This window comes from Cebus imitator, unplaced genomic scaffold, assembly GCF_001604975.1.
Source record: "Cebus imitator isolate Cc_AM_T3 unplaced genomic scaffold, Cebus_imitator-1.0 Scaffold51, whole genome shotgun sequence".
Lineage (NCBI taxonomy): Eukaryota > Metazoa > Chordata > Mammalia > Primates > Cebidae > Cebus > Cebus imitator.
The window spans coordinates 4879277-4899827 of record NW_016107366.1 but is presented as its reverse complement, the minus strand read 5'-3'; the positions used below and the strand labels follow the sequence as shown (position 1 = coordinate 4899827).

General features: G+C 41.8%; 1 protein-coding gene and 1 long non-coding RNA gene across 2 annotated transcripts in view; both read left to right on the top strand.

The window, feature by feature from the left end:
• Positions 1 to 20551, top strand: part of PLPPR1 (phospholipid phosphatase related 1) — a 301713-nt gene that overhangs the window by 185938 nt on the left and 95224 nt on the right. The gene's annotated exons all lie outside the window — the stretch shown is intronic.
• LOC119471121 lies at positions 629 to 3598 on the top strand. Its single transcript, XR_005200118.1, has 3 exons — positions 629 to 640; positions 2566 to 2567; positions 3513 to 3598. It is a non-coding gene; the product is annotated as an uncharacterized LOC119471121 (long non-coding RNA).

The window sequence follows — 20551 nt, the reverse complement described above, 5'->3', positions numbered from 1 at the left end:
GGCTTTGTGTCCCCACCCAAATCTCATCTTGAATTGTAATCCACATAAGCCCCACATGTCACGGGAGAGACCAGGTGGAGGTAATTGAACACATTGAGCTCTTTCTGAGTGCTCTTGGACCTAGGGTTGGGGTTTATAAACAGAATAGGGGAGATCTGAGGGTGCAATGCTATTTGAAAACGCAGGTCTTCAAATAACATTGCCTCATTACAATGTTGATGAGGGAAAAAAATTGATTCCTGGTCAGTGCTGTGGTCTGGTTGAAGTTTGCATACTTTCTCCATGTCTGTGGGTTTCCTCTGGGTACTCTGCCTTCCTTTCACATCCCAAAGCTGCGCACATTAGGTGAATTGGTGATGCTACGTGGTCCCAGTCTGAGAGTATGGGTATGGTGTGAGGGCACCTTTCCATGGGATGGCGTCCTGTCTGGGCTGGTTCTTGCCTTGCACCCTGAGTTGCTGGGATAAATAATACCAACCCTCAACCCTGAGTATATAATTATCTTTTTATTAATATTTCTTAAATGTATGTAAAATTTACATTTCTTGCAATGCTTAATATTTTAAGTGTTTTGATATCTTGCTTTGGAAGCTTGGTGATAGTTTTGTAACCGGAAATGTGCCATAGGCACTTAGCTCTAGTTTATATCAATTAGGCTACGGTAAAATTGGCTTTGTTATACATCATTTTGCTGAGAGTCACAGTTTCCAAGATCTTGTTGATGATAAGTGAGGATTTACCATGTTAGTATGTTTGTTAATTCATGCATGTTAGCATGAATTTGTGTTTGTGCAGGAATCTGTCATTTGGACTCATTTAAGGAATGAATTTTGCCAGCAATTCCTCCTTAAGTGAGAAGAATCATTAAGTCAATTTCTTTAGAGTACATGACATCTTTAATGTTTCTTATGGCCCATTGGTGGAGTGAAATATTACCACTGCTCACACTGTGGCTTCCCTAAAATAGCAGGCACTGCAGATGGATTTAACAAGAGCCATGCCTCACCTCTCTGTGCAGGGTTGACTGGCTCATTCCAATTCCACACAGCTCACCCAAAGCAAGAGCTGGACCACTGCCATACAAGGATTCACCCATAAATTCCTGTTTTCCAGAATTTCTCATCCCAATTGCAGAAACTTGTGCAGCGGAACATGAAGCAGGAACATGCAGTGAAAATAACTCCAAATGAACAAAGAAAGAAGGGCCCAAAGCAGTCAGACTGTGATGGTTTTGAAATGTCACACACCCATGCTTATACATTGTGTTCACTCTTAGAGGCTTCTTACACCCAGTTACCATTATCCCTCACCCCCTGCTGTCCCCTCTGTCTGTCTAACCAAGCAATATAATTTAAATGTGTCAGATATTAGAGACAGTGATTTGGTGATCATTAAGATGCTTTGTAAAAATGATAGATCCTCTTCTTTTTACCAAACCAGTTGTCAATATTGAGGCTTAGAGGATGTTTAGGATCAACCCATCAATACCCCTTAGTTTGCATCTGGGGAGACTGAGGCCCACAGAGATTAAAGTCATTTTTCCTAGATCATACAGTAAGTGAGAAAACTAAGGTCTAACCTCAGGTGTCCTGACTCCCAATTCAATGTTCTTTCTACAGAACCAAAGAATCCATGGCTTATTTTCATAACTTTTCAATCTCATTTCCTGAGCTTACCCTCCGACACAATGGTTTAGCTGCTTGCACTATGAACAACTATCATGGTAGCTTTTCCCAAAGGTGGTTTTCCTGGGAATCCTTTTGCTTATGTGGCAGAACAATATTTAGATAAATTAATTTGTGCACACATGTGTGTTTATTTCCTCTCTCACTCATCTCATCTCATTCCATTTCAATACCAAGCAAGTAGCCAGGGCTAGAGTGTGCCTTATTAATTACAGAGATATATGCCAAGGGAAACAGCTGAAGCTACTGAACGTTACTGATTGTTCTTGTTGTCTTAGGCTGTTTTTGCTACTATAACAAACGGCCATTAGACTGGGTGGCTTATAAACAAAAGAAATTTATTTTTCATAGTTCTGAAAGCAGGGAAGTCCAAGATCAAGGCATTGGTAGGTTCAGTGTCTGGTGAGGGCCCTCTTTCTAGTTCATAGATAACTGTTTTCTCCCTGTGTTCTTATGTGGCAGAAAGGAATGAGAGAGCTTGCTGGGTCTCTTATAAAGGAACTAATCCCACTGATGACGGCTTCAACCCCAAGACCTAATTACTTCCCAAAGATCTCACCTCCTAAGACCATCCCTTGGAGGCTGGGATTTCAACATGTAAATGTGAGGAAAACACAAACATTTAAACCCCAGCACTTGTGTTTTATCAAAGCTTATATTCTTTAAAGTGGTTATCCTGGGGTACCTGAAGGGGCAGGAAGAGAAGAGGCATGTCCTTGAGGGTCAGAAGGGAGAAAGAAGAAGCATATTCTCCAAAACTAGAAAAGAGAAACAAAATGGGTAGGTCTTTCTATTAATGGAGACATACGTCCTCTTGGGTGGCAGGTCTTCTGTGAGGTAGGAGGACCTCAAAGGTGATGACCACATGGGAGCACCAAAGGAGTCTGGACCTTGGACCCTGCAGCTCCAAGCCCCAGGAAAGGTCCTGTGCCCTAATTGTGACACAGAAGCAGCAGAGCCATGGGAACTTGAAGGAATTGTGTGGGCTGCACACAAAGTGTTGCAGAGCTAACCAGTATAGATCAGCACCTTGAGGGCCTCCTTGATGCACTAGGTCCCGTAGAGGAGCCCCAATAATCACAACTGGGAATACATTTCCTATGGCCTAATGTGATGGTGGCTTCAGTGCCAGATATACATTGACTTTAAAAAGTGGAGAAATATAAAAGTGCTCCTTTTTCTCTGCAACCTCACCAGCATCTGTTGTTTCTGGACTTTTTAATAATTGCCATTCTGACTTGCATGAGATGGCATATTATTGCGGCTTTGATTTGTATTTATCTAATCATCAGTGATGTTGAGCTTTTCTTCATATGTTTGTTGACCACATGAATGTCTTCTTTTGAGAAGTGTCTGTTCATGTCCTTTGCCACTTTTTAATGGGGTTGTTCTTTTCTTGTAAATTCGTTTAACTCCTAGTAGACTCTGGATATTAGATGGATAGTTTGCAAAAATTTTTCTCCCATTCTGTATGTTGTCTGTTCACTCTGATGATCGTTTCTTTTTCTGTGCAAAAGCTCTTTAATTAGATTTCCATTTGTCAATTTTTGCTTTCATTGCTATTGCTTTTGGAGCTTTAATCATGAAATCTTTGCCCATGCCTAAATCCTGAATGGTATTGTCCAGTTTTCCTTCTAGGGTTTTTATAGTTATGGGTTTTACATTTAATCTATCTTGAGTTAATTTTTGTATAAGCTTTAAGGAAGAGGTCCAGTTTCAATTTTCTGCATATAGGTAATGAGTTCTCCCAGGACTATTTATTAAATAGGGAATCCTTTCTCTGTTGCTTATTTTTGTCAGATTTGTTGAAGATCAGATGGTTGTCAGTGTGTGGTCTCATTTCTCAGTTCTCTATTCTGTTGCATTGGTCTATGTGTCTGTTTTGGTACCAGTACCATGCTGTTTTGGTTTCTATAGCCTTAGTTCCACCATTGTGGAAGACAGTGTGGCGATTCCTCAACGGTCTAGAACCAGAAATACCAGTTGATTCAGTAATCACATGACAGGGACTATAAGGTATATAAATCATTTTATTATAAAAATACATGCATGCATATGTTCATTGCAGCACTATTCACAATAGCAAAGACATGGAATAAACCTAAATACCTATCAGTGGCAGACTGGATAAAGAAAATGGGGTACATATACACCATGGAATACTTTGCAGCCATAAAAGGGAATGAGATGGTGTCCTTTACAGGGACACGGATGGAGCTGGAAGCCATTATCATCAGCAAACTAAAGCAGGAACAGAAAACCAAACACCACATGTTCTCACTTACAAATGGGAGCTGAACAATGAGAACGCGTGGACACATCGGGGGAACAGCACACACTGAGGTCTGTCTAGCAGGGGTGGTGGTGGGAAGGAGAACATCAGGGATAATAGCTGATGGATGCTGGACTTAATACCTGGGTGATGTGTTAATGTGTGCAGCAAACCACCATAAAACACATTTACATATGTAACATACCTGCACATGTACCTCAGAACTTAAAATAAATGTTGAAGGGAAAAAAAGAAAAAAGAAAGAAATGGGTTATTCTAACACCTCAGTTTAGAGGCAAGATTTATATTATTTACATTGGTATTAAAAATTTTATCATTAAGCAAGTGTAGGTATTACATTTACCTCAATAACTGGAATCTTAGCAACATTAAGTGTATAAAAAAAGCCCATCTTCAAAACTAATAATTTGCCTCTGATGATGTCTGTTTATGATGACATATTTTGCCCGTTCTATGAGGCCTTTTCTGACCAGACACACCCTTCTCTGGGCTATTGTTCTAATTTGGAAATGCATCTCTGATTGCACTTGACCCTTTGCATTGTCATTATTTATTTTTTAAATTTTTCATCTTTATATATGTGGGGGAGGCAAATGCAGATTTCTGGCATGCATATATTGCATAGTGATGAAGTCTGGGCTTCTAGTTTACCTATCAACCAAACAGTGAACATTGTCCCCAACAGGTAATTTTTCAACCCTCACTACCCACCCCTCACTCCCCCACCTGTCATAACACGTGATAAGACTATGTCCCTGGCCAGGCTTTAAGCTCATTAAAAGTTGAACTTGTGCTTTATCTTATACTGTATACTGCGATTTTCCTGCCTCAGCCTCCCAAGTAGCTGAAATTACAGGTATGTGCCACCACACTTGGCTAATTATTTATATTTTTAGTAGAGATGGGGTTTCATCATGTTGGCCAGGCTGGTCTAGACCTTCTGACCTCAGGAGATCCACCTCCTTGGCCTCCCAAAATGCTGGGATTACAGGCGTGAACCATTGCGCCCAGCCTGCTTTCCTTTTAACTCAGAGCTGACAAATTCAAGATGACTGCCTAGGATGTTTGAAATAATTTCTTATTGCTATCAGGGGCGCATGCGTGTACACACGCGCACACACACATATACACACATACGCACACACTCCATCAAGAAGTTCCTAGCTGTTTAGGGAGAACAGGTAAAACCAAACTAAATGATGAGTAAAGTAATGTTGCCAACTCCCCTACCCACATGCCCACTATAGGTGTCTCCTTCCAGGCCTAATATAAGCTCCTCACACTGACCAAAGCTCTGGTTCAAATGTCCATCATACACAGTAGGGATACAGTGGAACAAACCCTGGATTTTGAAAGCAAAGAGTGAGCTCCACCCTTTATTTAGGTCTTAGTTTCTTAAATTCCTTCACCTGTTAGTAGATGTAATACTTGCTTCACCAACTAGTGAGTTGGTGAAAATATATCACACTTAAAAGTGTAGTGTAAGTGTAGTATAAAAAAGGGGTTTTTTAAGACATTGCAAAGAATAGGTATGTAAAACAGATAAGAGGTAATTAAGCCTAGAATGTCAAATATAAAGAAGTAGAAAAGGTAAGTAAGTCTACTTAATAAATTTAAACAAAAAAAGAAAAACTGGAGAGAGGTTGAAATTGATAGTAAATTCCAGTGGAACTACTGGGATGTGATGTATTAGGGAAATGAGATTATTTAAAAGCAGAACCAACTGACTACACCATAAATGCTAGACTGAAAAGGGGGAGTCATAATCTAAAAGAGTTAAATCGTCAATTTTCTGCAGAAGTCGAAGGCAATGGACAAAGTGGCAATCAAATTTTTGGGAGAGTAGATTGACTGGAGAAGACCAATAGGAAGTTAATAGAAACTCACAGGAGAAAAATACAAAATAAGTGAGTTGAATGAATAAAATGAGGAAAGATTCCTCCCTCCCACCCACCTCAAGTCACTGTCTTATTTACCTAGAGTTAACATAAAATGTTTCATGAGTTGGAGCTCCCAAGGTGATTCATCTGACCATTTATATGACCTGCCTCATTCAAATTGGTCTGTTCTAAACTCAGAATTAAAAAAATTATTAGGTCTGCTTCTGGAAGTTTGTCTTGTTATCAGATCAAGAGTTTGATGTTGGATCCGAGCCACAATGACACATTCAGAAGTATAGTTGTATATTTAAATGACAAGTGTATCTGTAGTCATTCAGTAAAACAAAACAAAACAAAACAAAACAGTGCAGTGTGGTATTCAAAGATCAGTATTTTGCATCTTTTCAAATTTGCAGCATTCCCAAGATCTCAGAAACAGAAACAAAAGCTAGTTCTTATATGTGCCCTGTAGTCAATTTTGGGGCACTGATTACCTATTCCATGAGAATATACAAACTTTTAGAAAGTAACACTTTTTTCCATTTATGAAACCAATACATATAAAATACAGAAAAGAAAAACTCATCAAATGTTTAATCATTCATAGGAATTCATTTGTAATAAATTGATATATTTTCTTCCAATATTTTCTGTGCATATTTTATTTCACGATTGGGATCATGCTATATTTCACAGATGGCTTTTTTTTTCTTATCTTTAAAATAAGGGTATTTAAATACCCTTTTAAAATAAGGTACCCAATTCTAAAATGCTATGCATTTGAAAACTTCCATCTTTCAGTTTCTAAAACAAAATCTTACCACAGTCTTTAATAGGAAGTAAAATTCAGCAGCAAAACTGACCATAAATTTACAGAACCCATTCAGAAGGTCAGAGCCAGCAAAGTCAGCAGATTCTAATGCCTCTCCAATTTCTGTGCCTTGCCAAGTGACTGAAGTGGAGAGGAAATTTGACTATTGCCTTCTGACTTTAATTAATGTTTAATACTCAGTGGCAAAAGTGCACTTCCTCTTGTAAGTTCTCATTAAGTTCTTTTTGAGTCAGTTAACACTCTGTTTATAAAGATGTGGGTATTTTCTCTTAATTACTGTAATTTCGACTACTGCTGTAAAAATCGGTGCTCCATGTCACACTGTCAGAGATCATTACAGATGTATACTGGCTTCTCCCCTCCCTCTCCTGGAACCAATCCAATTAACTCTGGAAATTAAATGAGTTAAAAGGTTTAATAAAGAAAAGGAAAATCCAGACATACCATATCTCATTTCAAACCATTCCAGAATAAAACCAGGATGTGTTCATACGGATGCTGAACTGTATTGTTTAAACACTAAGGATATTGATATAGAGTTCTATTACTTACAATAAATTACTATAAATCCAATTCATTCCACTGAACAAGGATGACTTGAGATGATTGATGCTCACAGAAGCACATATTTTATTTTTAGTATTTCATATGGACAGACACCTGTAAAGGTTTAAACCCTGGCCTCTGTCCGTACGTTCACTTGTTTCTCCCCTGGGATGGACCAAGTTACGTGATTGCTAAATTTGGAAGAAGAACTAGGCATGCATAGCTCAGCATCTTCCTTTCTCCTTCCCCTTGGGAGCCAGATACCACAGGATACGTGTTCCTAGTCTGTTCCTTCTGTGTGGTGAAGGGCTGCAGTTTTCTAGCACTATCTGTGACTGAGTAGGCACATCTACCTAATTATGTGGTTCAGTATTAGGAGGTCCACTTAAGCCTCTAACCCAGCATTTAGAAGTAATGAGGGACTATTTCAGTTTCTCTCACACCCTCTCTTTCAACTGATTTAAAACCCACTGTGGGCTAAAGTGGGTGCTATTTTATCAACAACACCAAAACACAAAGGCTAGTTCCAAAACAAAACAGAGTTAAAACACCACACTTTTAGGCATTTTTAAAGTGTTTTTTTTTTTGGACTAGTCATTCTCTGTTCTGAATTTGCAGGGGTTTTTTTTAAGTCAATTCTGCCATACTCTCTGCCTTGTGATGTTTAATTCTGGATCTATTGAATAAAAAGGAAGAGACCTAGCTGTCAGTGGCCAGAATTGTCCCTGGCAGGAGGTTGATATTTGTCCTCTGTTGTATTAGGAATTACTTTCCCTATTAATGAATACTTGGTGAGGTTACGTGAATCATCCAAGCTTACACAGCCATTTAGCAGCAGAACAGGGGTTTGAACTGTCCAGCTCCAAGGCCAAAGTTTTTCTTCAGGAAAACTTTCACCATGTTCCTTCCTACAACCCCTATACCATGCCCAGTCCTTTCACTGTCCTGACCTTTGCGGGAAGGGAATAAAGAAATGGAAAATGGTGTCCGGGTTAAAAAAAAAAAAAAAAGAAAAAAAGACTGGGCATGGTAATTCACTCCTGTAATCTAAGCACTTTGGGCCGAGGCGGGCAGATCACCTGAGGTCAGGAGTTTGAGACCAGCCTGGCCAACATGGAGAAACCCTATCTCTACTGAAAAATACAGAATTAGCCAGGCGTGGTGGCACATACCTGTAATCCTAGCTACTTGGGAGGCTGAGGCAGGAGAATCGCTTGAACCGGGGAAGCGGAGGTTGTGGAATGCCAAGATCACGTCATTGCACTCCAGCCTGGGCAATGAGAGCAAAATTATGTCTCAAAAAAAAAAAAAAAAAGAAAAACTTATCAGAAGAGAGCAGTGGGAACCATCTGTAGACTGAAGTCTCCCAGCAATAAATTAGGTCTTTTTTTGGTTTCTTTCTACCCCCAAGCAGGTTAAGCTATACACATCAAGCAGAGATTTAGCAAAAATTCTCCTACTGCAAGAGCTTAATTTTCTCAGGTACTTTTGAAAAAGGAGGAAGATTCCACGTTGTTTTTTAAAATGTCTTATGTGATTATGCTATTGATTGTTTGGGGCTAACCAAGGCTCTTTCCAATTGCGAAACAGAGCTGATGACCTATTTCTTTCAAATTTGTTTAACGGCTTTGAAAATGTTACTACAAAAGTGAAAATGTCTTGAGTTCACTACCCAGGGAGTTCTCACCCTTGAGAAAGATTCATTTGTGTCACTACAATAATAAAACTCATATTTTAGAGAAACATCAAAGTATACTCTATTTTAGTGAACTTTGCTCACTATTAATTCACTTGCTTGAGTGAATTTTCAATTTTCCTTCCTATTGCTGCATGCAGCATCAGAGAGAAAGCCAAGTTTATATTAATCCATATTGACACAAATATTCTGAATTCCCCTCATTATCTTCCTTATGTGTTTTTACTTTTTCAGTCTTATACTTCAAACTTCCTATTCTTGATCATCAAATTTTGTGGCCTAGTTAAATATAATTTCCAAAGCATTACGCTTTCAAAGATAAATTTTAAAATCACATACAAATACACATTTCAGCATTTGTATGCTTGCAGAAGCATATTGGCATGGAAAGAGGCCCAAATGCAGCCACAAGTGAGTGAACAAAATATCTGAGTACAGTTAGTAACATTAAGTTGAACTGATATGTGAGAGGCCAGTTTTTCTGGTGCTGTTTTCTTTTTTTAAATGTCTTTGAAAGTAAGCAACTGGTTATCCAAAGGTGTTCTGTGCAGGTCCCTGAGCCTCACTGAGAAATTCTAGGATATATCTTATCTGCTCTTCTAGTTTCGCAAAAACTGGTTCAAGTAGACCAGTAGCCTTGGAGTGTCCATTCTCACTGTGGTGCTAGTGTCACTGGGCAACTGGGCATCATGACATGAAAAGGCTACATTTTACTGCTCCTAAATTGTTCTGTTTGGGGAGCTTTTTACAGGTTCAGTAGATAATTGTATCATCCTCCTCCTTTTCCTTTTTCTTAAAAAATTAAAGAAAGAAAAAATTGGGGTTAGAGTAACTTAAGCAATTTGCCCAAGGTCATAGATCTAATGAGTAGTAGAGCTTGGATCTTCTGATCACAAATCTGCTCTTCGTACTGCTCAGCACTGACTCACATGTCAAAATAGCCTTGGGTCTATAATCACTTCCCTAGTCACCTGCCTGCTGAGCTACATCTATGTTTTCATGGAGAGATTAGAATTATATCAGCATTTCAACCCCATCACTACCTTATACTAGCTATGAGGTCTTGGGCAAGTTATTTTTTTCTCTGTGGGCCTCAGTTTTCTCCATCAGTAAAATGGGTCTAAAGGCACTCAACTTTATGAGGTGTTTTTAAAAGAAATGCCCAGTTGTTCATTTCTTTTTGTCTTTAGAGCACCTAAAGACTTCCCTTTATCTTATTAACTTTCTATTGGCTTTTCTGACTCCAGCTGAAATAAATATGTGTCTGATTCTACACTGAACACCTTTCTTACCTGATCCAGCCACCGAGACCTCCCCATTCGGATCAGCATGTGAGAACTCCAGATTCCAAACCTGTATTGGAATATACGTCTCATACATATAACTAATCTTTCCAAATAGACTTGAGTTAGCTTTAAAATCACATTTATATGAAGCCCAGAATCTTTTTCTGAACTGCTACTCAACATATATTTCATTTACTAACAGATGGCTGCACTTAATTCTGCTTACTACCGTAACAAGCTTCTCTAAACATAGACATGCCAAACTGGGTGTAGGTGTGCCATTCTTCATTTACTTCTGAAAGTGCAATGATTAAAAAATTACTTTGTAACAGGGGAAAATGAAGTAATGTCTACAAAAAGAGAAAGTTTGAATCACAAACTTAAGATGAAAGCGAGCTCATCGGAAGGGTTGATGGTGGTAGAGATGGTACCCTGTGCCTTGGTCCTGCCACAGTGACCCAACAGGAATGGGAGTTATCATGGTTTCAATGTTTGTCCCCTTCAAAATTCATGGTGAAATTTAATTGCCATTGTAACAATATTAAGAGGTAGGACTTTTGAGATGATTAGGCTGTGAAGGCTCTAACTTCATGGGCAAGCTTGGTGCCATTATATAAAGGTGAATTTGGCCCTCTCTTGCTACCAGTCTCCCTTCCTCTCATCTCTGCCATGTGCCATGTATGTTTTAGCAAGTTCCTTACTAGATGCCAACTCCTTTATACTGGACTTTTCACCCTTCAGAACTGTCCATTATAAGTCTCAGGTAATATAGCTGCACAAAATTATCTAAGACAGAAGTGGAGACCAGAATTTCAGGACCTCAGTTATTCAGAAAGTGGCCAGAACAACTTTGCATTGGAGAGTGTAGGGAAGACAAGATTACCCTTTAAATATGGCTTGAAAATAATTTTGGGGCTTTGCTACTATAGCTGGGGGAGGGGGCAGGGGTGTCCTAAAGACATCCCAATTTCCCAATCCGGGGGCCTTGGCCTCTCTTACCCCAAAGAATGGGGAAAGGGGCCCCAGAGGTGCAGTGAGCTTGCCATTCAATTAAATATCATGGACCCAAAGAGTTTTGCAGAAAAAGCGATTTGTTAAAGAGAGAGAGCGATCCCACGCTGTTGTGGGAGGGGAATCTGGAGGGGATATCCGTATAGGTAAGGTGGAGTTTTAACCCTGGAGTTAATTCCCTCTTCATTCATGTTCTTGTCCAATGAGAGGAGTTCTTTCAGACTTTCTCTAGAGTGATTGATCTTTGACTCTGATACCAGATTGGCTGCTTGGTCCACAACAGAGCCCCTTCCTCCCAGAGCTTTCTGTGGGCTTTTTGGACAAAGAAGCCCACCTGGATTTCTCTACCTAGCCCGCCAGCGGGAAACCCAGACAAAGAGCTCTACTTCCCGGATGGGGGCATGGATGGAGGTGTGGCACCAGGAAACTCTCGCCATTGAAATCACACCCTTTGTGGACCTGGGAAGAGAAGTTTTTTTCTTTAACACAGTCCCTCAGTCCCCCTTCTGAACAGGAAAGTCCAACTGCTGTTGGGACATGGCGTCAACTGATCTTTAATTACTTCCTGCTGAATTGGGGCATAGGAGGGGCCCTACAGTTGAGGTTCTCTCCAGAGGGGAGTCTTCCAGGGGCACAGGTTGATCCAGAGGTCCATGGTAGAACTCATGCGCCAAGGACGTCCAGGGTTCCATTTGCAGAACCATTTGTTGCCATATGGCCTCAATTCTAGAAGAAACAAATTTGACAAGAAGGTTAAAGATGAGAGGCCCGAAGGCCAGCAATAATAGAATGGTTATAAATGGGCCTAGAAGAGGGTAGAGCCAGGACAGCCAGTTGTTAAACAAGCTCTGTGATCCTGTTTTTTGAAGATCTTTAGCCCTGACTTTGATTGATCCCTGAGTTTAACTATAAGACAATACCTGATTGGTTTATAAAGTAGCAGCATTCTTTTCCTAAAGAGACAGGTTCCTTCTCTTTCTGCTGCTAGCAGATTCAGGGCCCTTCTGTTTTGAAGAGCCACAGCAGCTAAAGAGAATTAGCAACCTTTTCTGTGTTATTATTTGACTCCTGAGATAGCTTATAGTAAAACTGAGTAGAGGTAGTCCTCTTCCAATGCCAGTACCAAGTCCTCTTATTTATTCTGCCGGCGCCTCCCCCCCCACCACCAAACACTGAAAGGAATAATTAGAGCTTGAGTATGGCATGGCCTTGGCAAGAAAAGACTTTGCACTTGAGAGTCAGTTTAGATTGTTATGGTGGGGGGAGGGGGTACTAGAAAGGAGAGGAGGAGAGCTATTAGGCCAATCCATAGGGGCAACAGCATAGAGTCCAGTCACCGATGGTAAAGTCAAGAGTGACAGTCCTGTTGATGCCAGGATGTAAGTTAGACTCATGAGTAGTTACTTTCCTGGGGATCTCGATGGAAGAGCAGATGTAGGCCCTCTAATGGCTCACAGGTATACAAAGGGTCATCTCCTGGAACTTCAGGCTGTGGAGTGGAGGGCCTATGATTTTCTTCAGGAGGCGTCCAAGGCTTCAGCCGAGTGTGATGAATCCACGAGTCAATTCTCGCCACCTTAACTGCGGTTGGGGTAGACAGAATAACTGAAAATGGTCCTTCCCAAGATGGGCCTAGACAGGGAGAGTCTGAGGGGAGAGACTTAACAAGCACTAGGTCTCCAGGGCAGAACAACTCTTTCCCTTTTCCCCAGGGTGTCCTTCAGGTAGGGTCCTAAGCATCTGTTGATACTTAGCCAAAGAAGTTACATCTTACTAATGATCTAATACGAGATCATTAGTAAAAAAAAGGGCTGTTCATAAAGCATCTCAAAGAAGATGAGTCCTATTTTCTGAGGAGATTTTTGAGGCTTTAAGAGTGCTATTGGTAACAGAGAAGGCCACAGGAGTTGGGTTTCCTGTGCGAGTTTCTTTAGGTGTCTCTCAAGAATTCCGTTTATCTTTTCCACTTTCCCTGAGGACTGAGGCCTCCAAGCACAGTGGAGATGATACTGTATTCCTGACGCCTTGGAAATTCCTTGGGTCACTGCAGCTTTGAAGGCAGGGCTGTTATTGCTTTAAAGACAGCAAGGGAGTCTGAATCTAGGGATTATTTCATTGATTGGGACTTTTATTACCTCTTGGGCTTTTTCTGTTCTACAGGGGAAAGCCTCAACGCCGTTTGTGTAGGTATCTACACATACTAGCAGATATTGATAGCCCTGAGACTTGGGCATATGGGTAAAGTCCATTTGCCAGTCCTCACCTGGGTAATGACCAGTTTGCTGTTCCCCAGGAGGAGCTTTGCAATGTGTCAAAGGATTATTTTTCTGGCATATTTCACATCCTTTGACTATTTGTTGGACAGTCTTGAAGAGACCTTTTTCTATAAATATAGATTTGGCCATTCGATGTGTATTCTCTATACCCATATGGAAGGTTTGATGTAAGGTTTTAAGTACTCTCACTGGCTGGCAGCAGGTAGGAGTACTTTTCCCTCTTCAGTAGCTAGCCATCCTGAAGGAAGAAGATTATGTCCCTGGGAGATTGCCCACTCTACCTCTTCTGATGGGTATTGAGGTCTAGTTCCCTGGAGAGAGTTTTCCCATATTAATGGTCTTTCTATAAATTCTTGCCTAGCTGCCCTTTTGGCCTCTAAGTCAGCTTGGTGATTGCCCTCTGCTTCCTTCTCATCTCCTTTCTGGTGACCTCAGCAGTGCTATCTCTTTGGGTTCTTGGACAGCTTGCAATAAATCTAAAATTTCCTTATGATAGTTAATGGGAGTTCCTGCCGAGGTTAGGAACTCTCTTTCCTTCCATATGGCAGCATAAGCATGCAAAACCAGGTAAGCGTATTTGGAATCTGTGTATATGTTTATTCTCTTTCCTTTTCCTAATTTGAGAGCTCGAGTGAGGGCTACTAGTTCTGCCAGTTGGGCACTAGTTCCAGGAGGAAGGGGATTGCTTTCAAGCACTGTTTGATCACTGACTACTGCACATTCTGCCATTCAAATTTCATTTTCCATAAATGAACTTCCATCAGTGTACAGGTTAAAGTCAGGATTGGCTAGAGAGGTTTCTAAGAGATCCTCTTGAGCCACATAGTTCTGGGCTACAACCTGCTGACAGTCATGGTTTTTGTCTGCTCCTTCCTCAGGAAGAAAAGTAGCTGGAGTGAGGGCTGCACATGTGCGCAGCTGAATTACAGGCCCTTCGATCATTAAGGCCTGATATTTGAGTAAGTGGCTGTCAGACAGCCATAAGCCTCCTTTAGAGGAAACAGAATTCCAGCTACTTCATGTGAAATCCATACAGTTAGATCTTTCCATTGCATTATTTTAACAGCTCCTGAAACCAGTATAGCCACCATGGCTATGACCCTCAAGCAGTGTGGCCAGGCTTTTGTTACGGCATCAATTTCCTTACTTAGGTATGCCACCAGTTGTGGCATGGTCCCCTGAGTCTGGATGAGAACCCCCAGTGCCACTTCTGACTTTTCCATAACATGTAGGGAGAAGTCATTCCCTGTAGGAAGGCTTAGAGCTGGAGCCCACAGTAGTGCCTGCTTCAGGGCCTGAAAGGCTGCCTGAGCTATAGGGTCCCATTGTATTAGATGGGTGTTGGCTTTTGGGATTTCCTTAATTAGAGTGTTGGTTTGGCTATTTCACCATATCTGGGAATCCACAAATGGCAGAAACCAGTTATTTCTAAGAATCCCAGGAACTGTTTTAAGGTCTTTGGCCAGGGAAGGCCAGTATGGGTTGGAGACATTCTCCATCAAGGGCCTGAATGCCCTTAGACAAGACAAGCCCTAGGTATTTTATCTCTTGCCTACAAAATTGGGCTTTTGGTTTGGAAACCTTATATCCTCAGGTGGCTAAAAAATTTAGGAGGTCCTGGGTGGCCTGCTGACACTGGATTTCTGAGTTAGCAGTTGAAAGTAAGTTATCCATATATTGAAGAACCAGGGTACCTAGATGTGAAAAATTACTGAGGTCCTGAGCTAGAGCCTGGCAAAACAGGTGAGGGCTATCTCTAAAGTCCTGGGGTAACGCTGTCTGGGTGAGCTGAGAATTCTGGTCTAATGGGTCTTCAAAGGTGAACAGAAACTGGGAGTCAGGTTGTAATGGAACACACAAAAAGGCATCCTTAAGGTCCAGGACTGTAAACCATTGTGCTTCTCCTAGTATTTGAGAGAGCAAGGTGTATGGGTTGGGTACAGCTGGGTGTAAAGGGATGACAGCTTCATTAATAAGCCTGAGATATTGCACCAGCCTCCATTGTCCATTAGGTTTTTGGACTCCTAAAATTGGAGTATGACAAGGGCTGTTACAGGACTTCACCAGACCCTGAGCTTTTAAGTTCCTTACAATATCCTGTAGCCCCTTTTTGGCTTCTGGTCTTAGTGCATACTATCTTTGATAAGGAAAAGGGGTGGGATCCTTTATCCTTATTCAAATTGGGAATGCATTTGTTGCTCACCCAAATTGTCCCTCTATTCCTCAAACCCTCAGGATTAATTCCCTCTTTCAGTAACAGGCAGCAGAGAGGGATTTCCTCCCTGACAATGTGCGTATAGATCATGGCTCCTGCTCTGGCTAACAGGTCCTGACCTAGTAAGGGAGTGGGACTTTCTGGCATGATGAGGAAGGCATAAGAGAGGAGTATATCTCCCCAGTTACAGTGTAAGGGCTGGGAGAAATATCGGGAGACTGCTTGTCCTAGGACCCCTCAGACAGTTAGACTCGGAGGACAACTGTCCAGGACAGTAAAGCAAAACAGAAGGCTGCGCCAGTGTTCAGGAGAAGATCGACCTCCTGGTCCTCTATGGTTAGCTTTACCCAGGGCTTGGTGAGGGTGATGGCTTGTGCTTGTGCTTGCCCCGGGCACCCTCAGTCATGCTGTTGGGTCATGTGGTTAGCCACCTCAGGCCCTGGGAACCTTCATCCCTGGGACAGTGTGCCTTCCAGTGATCCCCTTGGCATAGTGGGCAAGGATGAGAAGGTGGCCTGTTCTTCTGGAGACAATCTCAAAGTGTCCTAGTAGGCCACAGTGGTAGCAAGCTCTGCCAGACTGAAGGCTAACCCAAGCCTTTCACTCTGCCGAGCCCCTTGGGCCTGCTTGCCTGAAGGCCATGATTAGGGCTGCGGCCTTCCTCCTGGTCTCTATTATAGAACACCAAGTTTCCTAGATTTAGTAATGATTCTAGGCTCTGTTCTGGCCCCAGGGCCAGCCACTTCTTTAAAGATCATGAGTCAAATTGGTCCCAGTTATTCAGGATACACTTTAAGGGTGATTTTGCCTTGGGAAGGGTAGCACCCATCTGAAATCGAACACAGTGATGCTCATATCCCTGGTTATTCCTTGCAACTGCTAGCCTTGCGATGTCCCCCAGTTATAGCACCTTGTAGTTTCCTTGCACCCTAGATGCATGATCTTCTGGGCCTCCCAAGTGCTGGGTTTAATCATGCTTACCAGCATCATGGGCACATGCTCACTGTCTAACGTCCACCATAAAGACATGGGGACTGCTGGGATTAGTGGCTCTGTACTGGCACGTCCTTGAAGAACTAGGTCAGTGAGACTGGGCAATGGGTGACAATATTCCCCAGCAAGAGTTCAATTAACATAGGCCTGACCATAAAGCTGCCCTATGAGGATAAACTTCTTGAGGGGACCTCTAAGCACAACAATCTATTTATTTATTTAATATATATTTTATTTTACTTTAGGTTCTGGGGTACATGTGAATAATATGCAGGATTATTGCATAGGTACACACATGGCAATGTGGTTTGCTGTCTTCATCCCCATCACCTATATCTGGCATTTCTCCCCATGTTATACCTCCCCAATTCTATCCCCCACAGACCTCAGTGTGTGATGCTTCCCCGCTGTGTCCATGTGTTCTCATTGTTCAACACCCACCTATGAGTGAGAACAGGCAGTGTTTGATTTTCTGTTCTTGTGTCAGTTTGCTGAGAATGATGGTTTACGGGTTCATCCATGTCCCTACAAAGGACACAAACTCATTGTTTTTTATGCCTGCATAGTATTCCATGTTGTATATGTGCCACATTTTCCCTGTCCAGTCTCTCATCAATGGGCATTTGGGTTGGTTCCAGGTCTTTGCTATTGTAAACAGTGGTGAAATGAACATTCATGTGCATGTGTCCTTATGATAGAACGATTTATAATCCTTTGGATATATACCCAGTAATGGGATTGCTGGGTCAAATGGAATTTCTATTTCTAGATCCTTGAGGAATTGCCACACTGTTTCCCACAATGGTTGAACTGATTTACACTCCCTCCAACAGTGTAAAAGTGTTCCTATTTCTCCACATCCTCTCTAGCATCTGTTGTCTCCTGATTTTTTAATGATCACCATTCTAACTGGCATGAGATGGTATCTCAATGTAGTTTTGATTTGCATTTTTCTAATGACCAGTGATGATGAGCATTTTTTTCATGTGTTTGTTGGCCTCATATATGTCTTCTTTTGAAAAGTGTCTGTTCATATCCTTCACCCACTTTTGAATGGCTTTTTTCCCTGTAAATCTGTTTCAGTTCTTTGTAGATTATGGATATAAGTCCTTTGTCAGATGGGTAGATTGCAAATTTTTTTCCCCATTCTGTTGGTTGCCAGTTCACTCTAATGACTTTTTATTTTGCTGTGCAGAAGGCCTGGAGTTTAATTAGATCCCATTAGTATATTTTGGCTTTTGTTGTCAATGCTTTTGGTATTTTAGTCATGAAGCCCTTGCCTATGCTGCTGTGCAGGATCGTTTGGCCTAGGTTTTCTTCTAGGGTTTTTATGGTGTTAGGTCTTATGTTTAAGTCTTTAATCCATCTGGAGTTAATTTTAGTGTAAGGTGTCAGGAGGGGGTCCAGTTTCTGCTTTCTGCACATGGCTAGCCAGTTTTCCCAACACCATTTATTAAACAGGGAATCCTTTCCCCATTGCTTGTTTTTGTGATGTTTGCCAAAGATCAGATGGTTGTAGATGTGTGGCGTTGTCTCTAAGTCCTCTGTTCTGTTCCATTGGTAGCACAACAATCTTAAGGTAATGGTTGGCTTCAGGACCTGGGCCGCCTCCCACACCCCACTTTCTATCATAGGAATATGCCCTAGGGTTGTGAAGGCTGTAATTTAACTACTTGAGCCTCCGACCAGGTCTAACTATGATATTCCAGATGGAGAAGTTCTGCTGTACAGAGAGCCAATCCTAGGCAAGAAAAATTGTACATTATTAGATTCGGGAACCCCTCAGTTTGATTGGGAAATTGCAGGTGACAAAAACACAATGTCCTGTTGCCTCCAGTACCCTCTGATAGACTCTGGCTCTGTTTGGACATAACCTAGCATTGTGGACTAAGGGAACTGGCCCTGTGCATTGTAGGAGGTCCTTATGTGTAGGAAATATCTTAGAACAAAGAGCCAGGAAGAAGTTTGCCTTATGGAAATCTGGACCCAGGAAGTGGCGGTCTGAAAGTCTAGGTGTGGCTTGCATAGGCGGCAGCTGCTGCCGCTGAGCACAACCCCACTCAGTCCCTGCTGCCCAGTTTCCAGAGGTGGTGCCCACCAGGCCTTGCCTCCACCAGTGCACATGGCCCCACATGGGCCCAGCTGCCCAGTGCTTTCCGTAGATGGTGCCCACCTGGCCTTGTCTCCACCACTGCACATGACCCCATGCCCGGTCTTTACCTCCTTAACAAATTTAAAAGCAGCTAAAGTACAGATAAGCAAACAAAAGGGGTCCAATAACCCTCACCACTCTGAATTACGACGTTTCTCCAGGCTGGCTTGCCAAATATTTATCGTGGGGGTGGGGATCCTGAGGACACTACCAGTTTCCCGATCTGAGGTCCTTGGCCTCTTTTACTCAGAAGAATAGAGAAAAGGGCCCTGGAGGCATTGTGAGCTTACCGTTCAAATAAATATTGTGGATCCAAAGAGTTTTGCAGAAAAAGTGATTTATTAGGCAGAGAGAGAGAGGGAGAGAGAGAGAGAGAGAGATCAGTCTCCTGCTGTTGTGGGAGGAGAATCCGGAGGGGATATTTGTATAGGTAAGGAGCAGTGGAGTTTTAACCCTGGAGTTATTCCCACCTCATTCATGTTCTCGTCCAATGAGTTCTCCTCCAAGAGGAGTTCTTTTGGACTTCCTCTGGAGTGATTGATCTTTGACTCTGATACCAGATTGGCTGCTTGGTCTGCAGCAGAGCCCCCTCCTCCCAGAGCTTTCCAAGGGCTTTTTGGACAAAGAAGCCCACCTGGATTCATCTATCTATCCTACACGGGGAAACCCAGACAAAGAACTTTATGTTCCCAGATAGGGGCATTGTTGGAGGCATGACACCAGGAAACTCTTGCCTTTGAACCCACGCCCCTTGTGGACCTGGGAATAGAAGTTTTTTTCTTAACACAGTCCCTCACTACCATGTAACTCCAGAGTCAGCTAAGGCTACTTGACGGCTTAGTATCATTATAATACTGACTCAGTCCTCCATTCTGTACTTCCAGAGATCCAGAGTCCTACCCAAGATTTCTGTAATTCTTAGAGTAGGGAGAAGGTAGTGAGAGGCAAGGACTGAGAGAGGATTGACATTTACATGGTCTCTTCTAGCTTAATGCACCTGATTCTGCATATTCAGCCTAGTTTGTGTGACTTCTCTATCATTCAGGTTCTTCTTTTCCTTGTGTCATCAACATGGAGCCGAGGTGTTGCCCCCACCCCCGACTATTTGTAACATACACATACCCACTCACAGGGTAGTTGTTTTTAGAAAGTATACAGAGAAGAGAGTTTACCTTGAAATATTGAAAATAACTTCATATTTAGACATTTTAGTTCTAAATAGATTTCTCATCATAGCTACTTTACCTCCAGAGAACTAGCTCAATGGCTCCCCACCTCTTCTTTCTCTCCTGGTTTACAAATTTGTAATTAATTAAAAACGCAGTGCCATTTAGCACTCCCTTTTATTAACTTGGTTCCTATTGTGTCCTTGGGGTTTTACTTTCTTTCCAATGTCCAAGTGTACTTTTTTAAAAACCAAACAAAATTTCTATACCTTAATTACTATAAGGACTTATTGAAGTGAGATATATATCTCAGGAATTAGAGAAAGCAAGATCTCAACTAGGAACTCCTGTTCCAGGAGTTCAGAATATTGTCCCATAGGCCAAGGCAAATTTTAGAGCAGCATATTTAGCCTTTGTCTGCCAATTACTTAGAAGTGACTTCATTGATTTGTATTAAATAAGTGAAAGTAAAATCTGAATGACCCTTAAAAGTGGGTGAGAATTAGTCTGCCGTCTTATT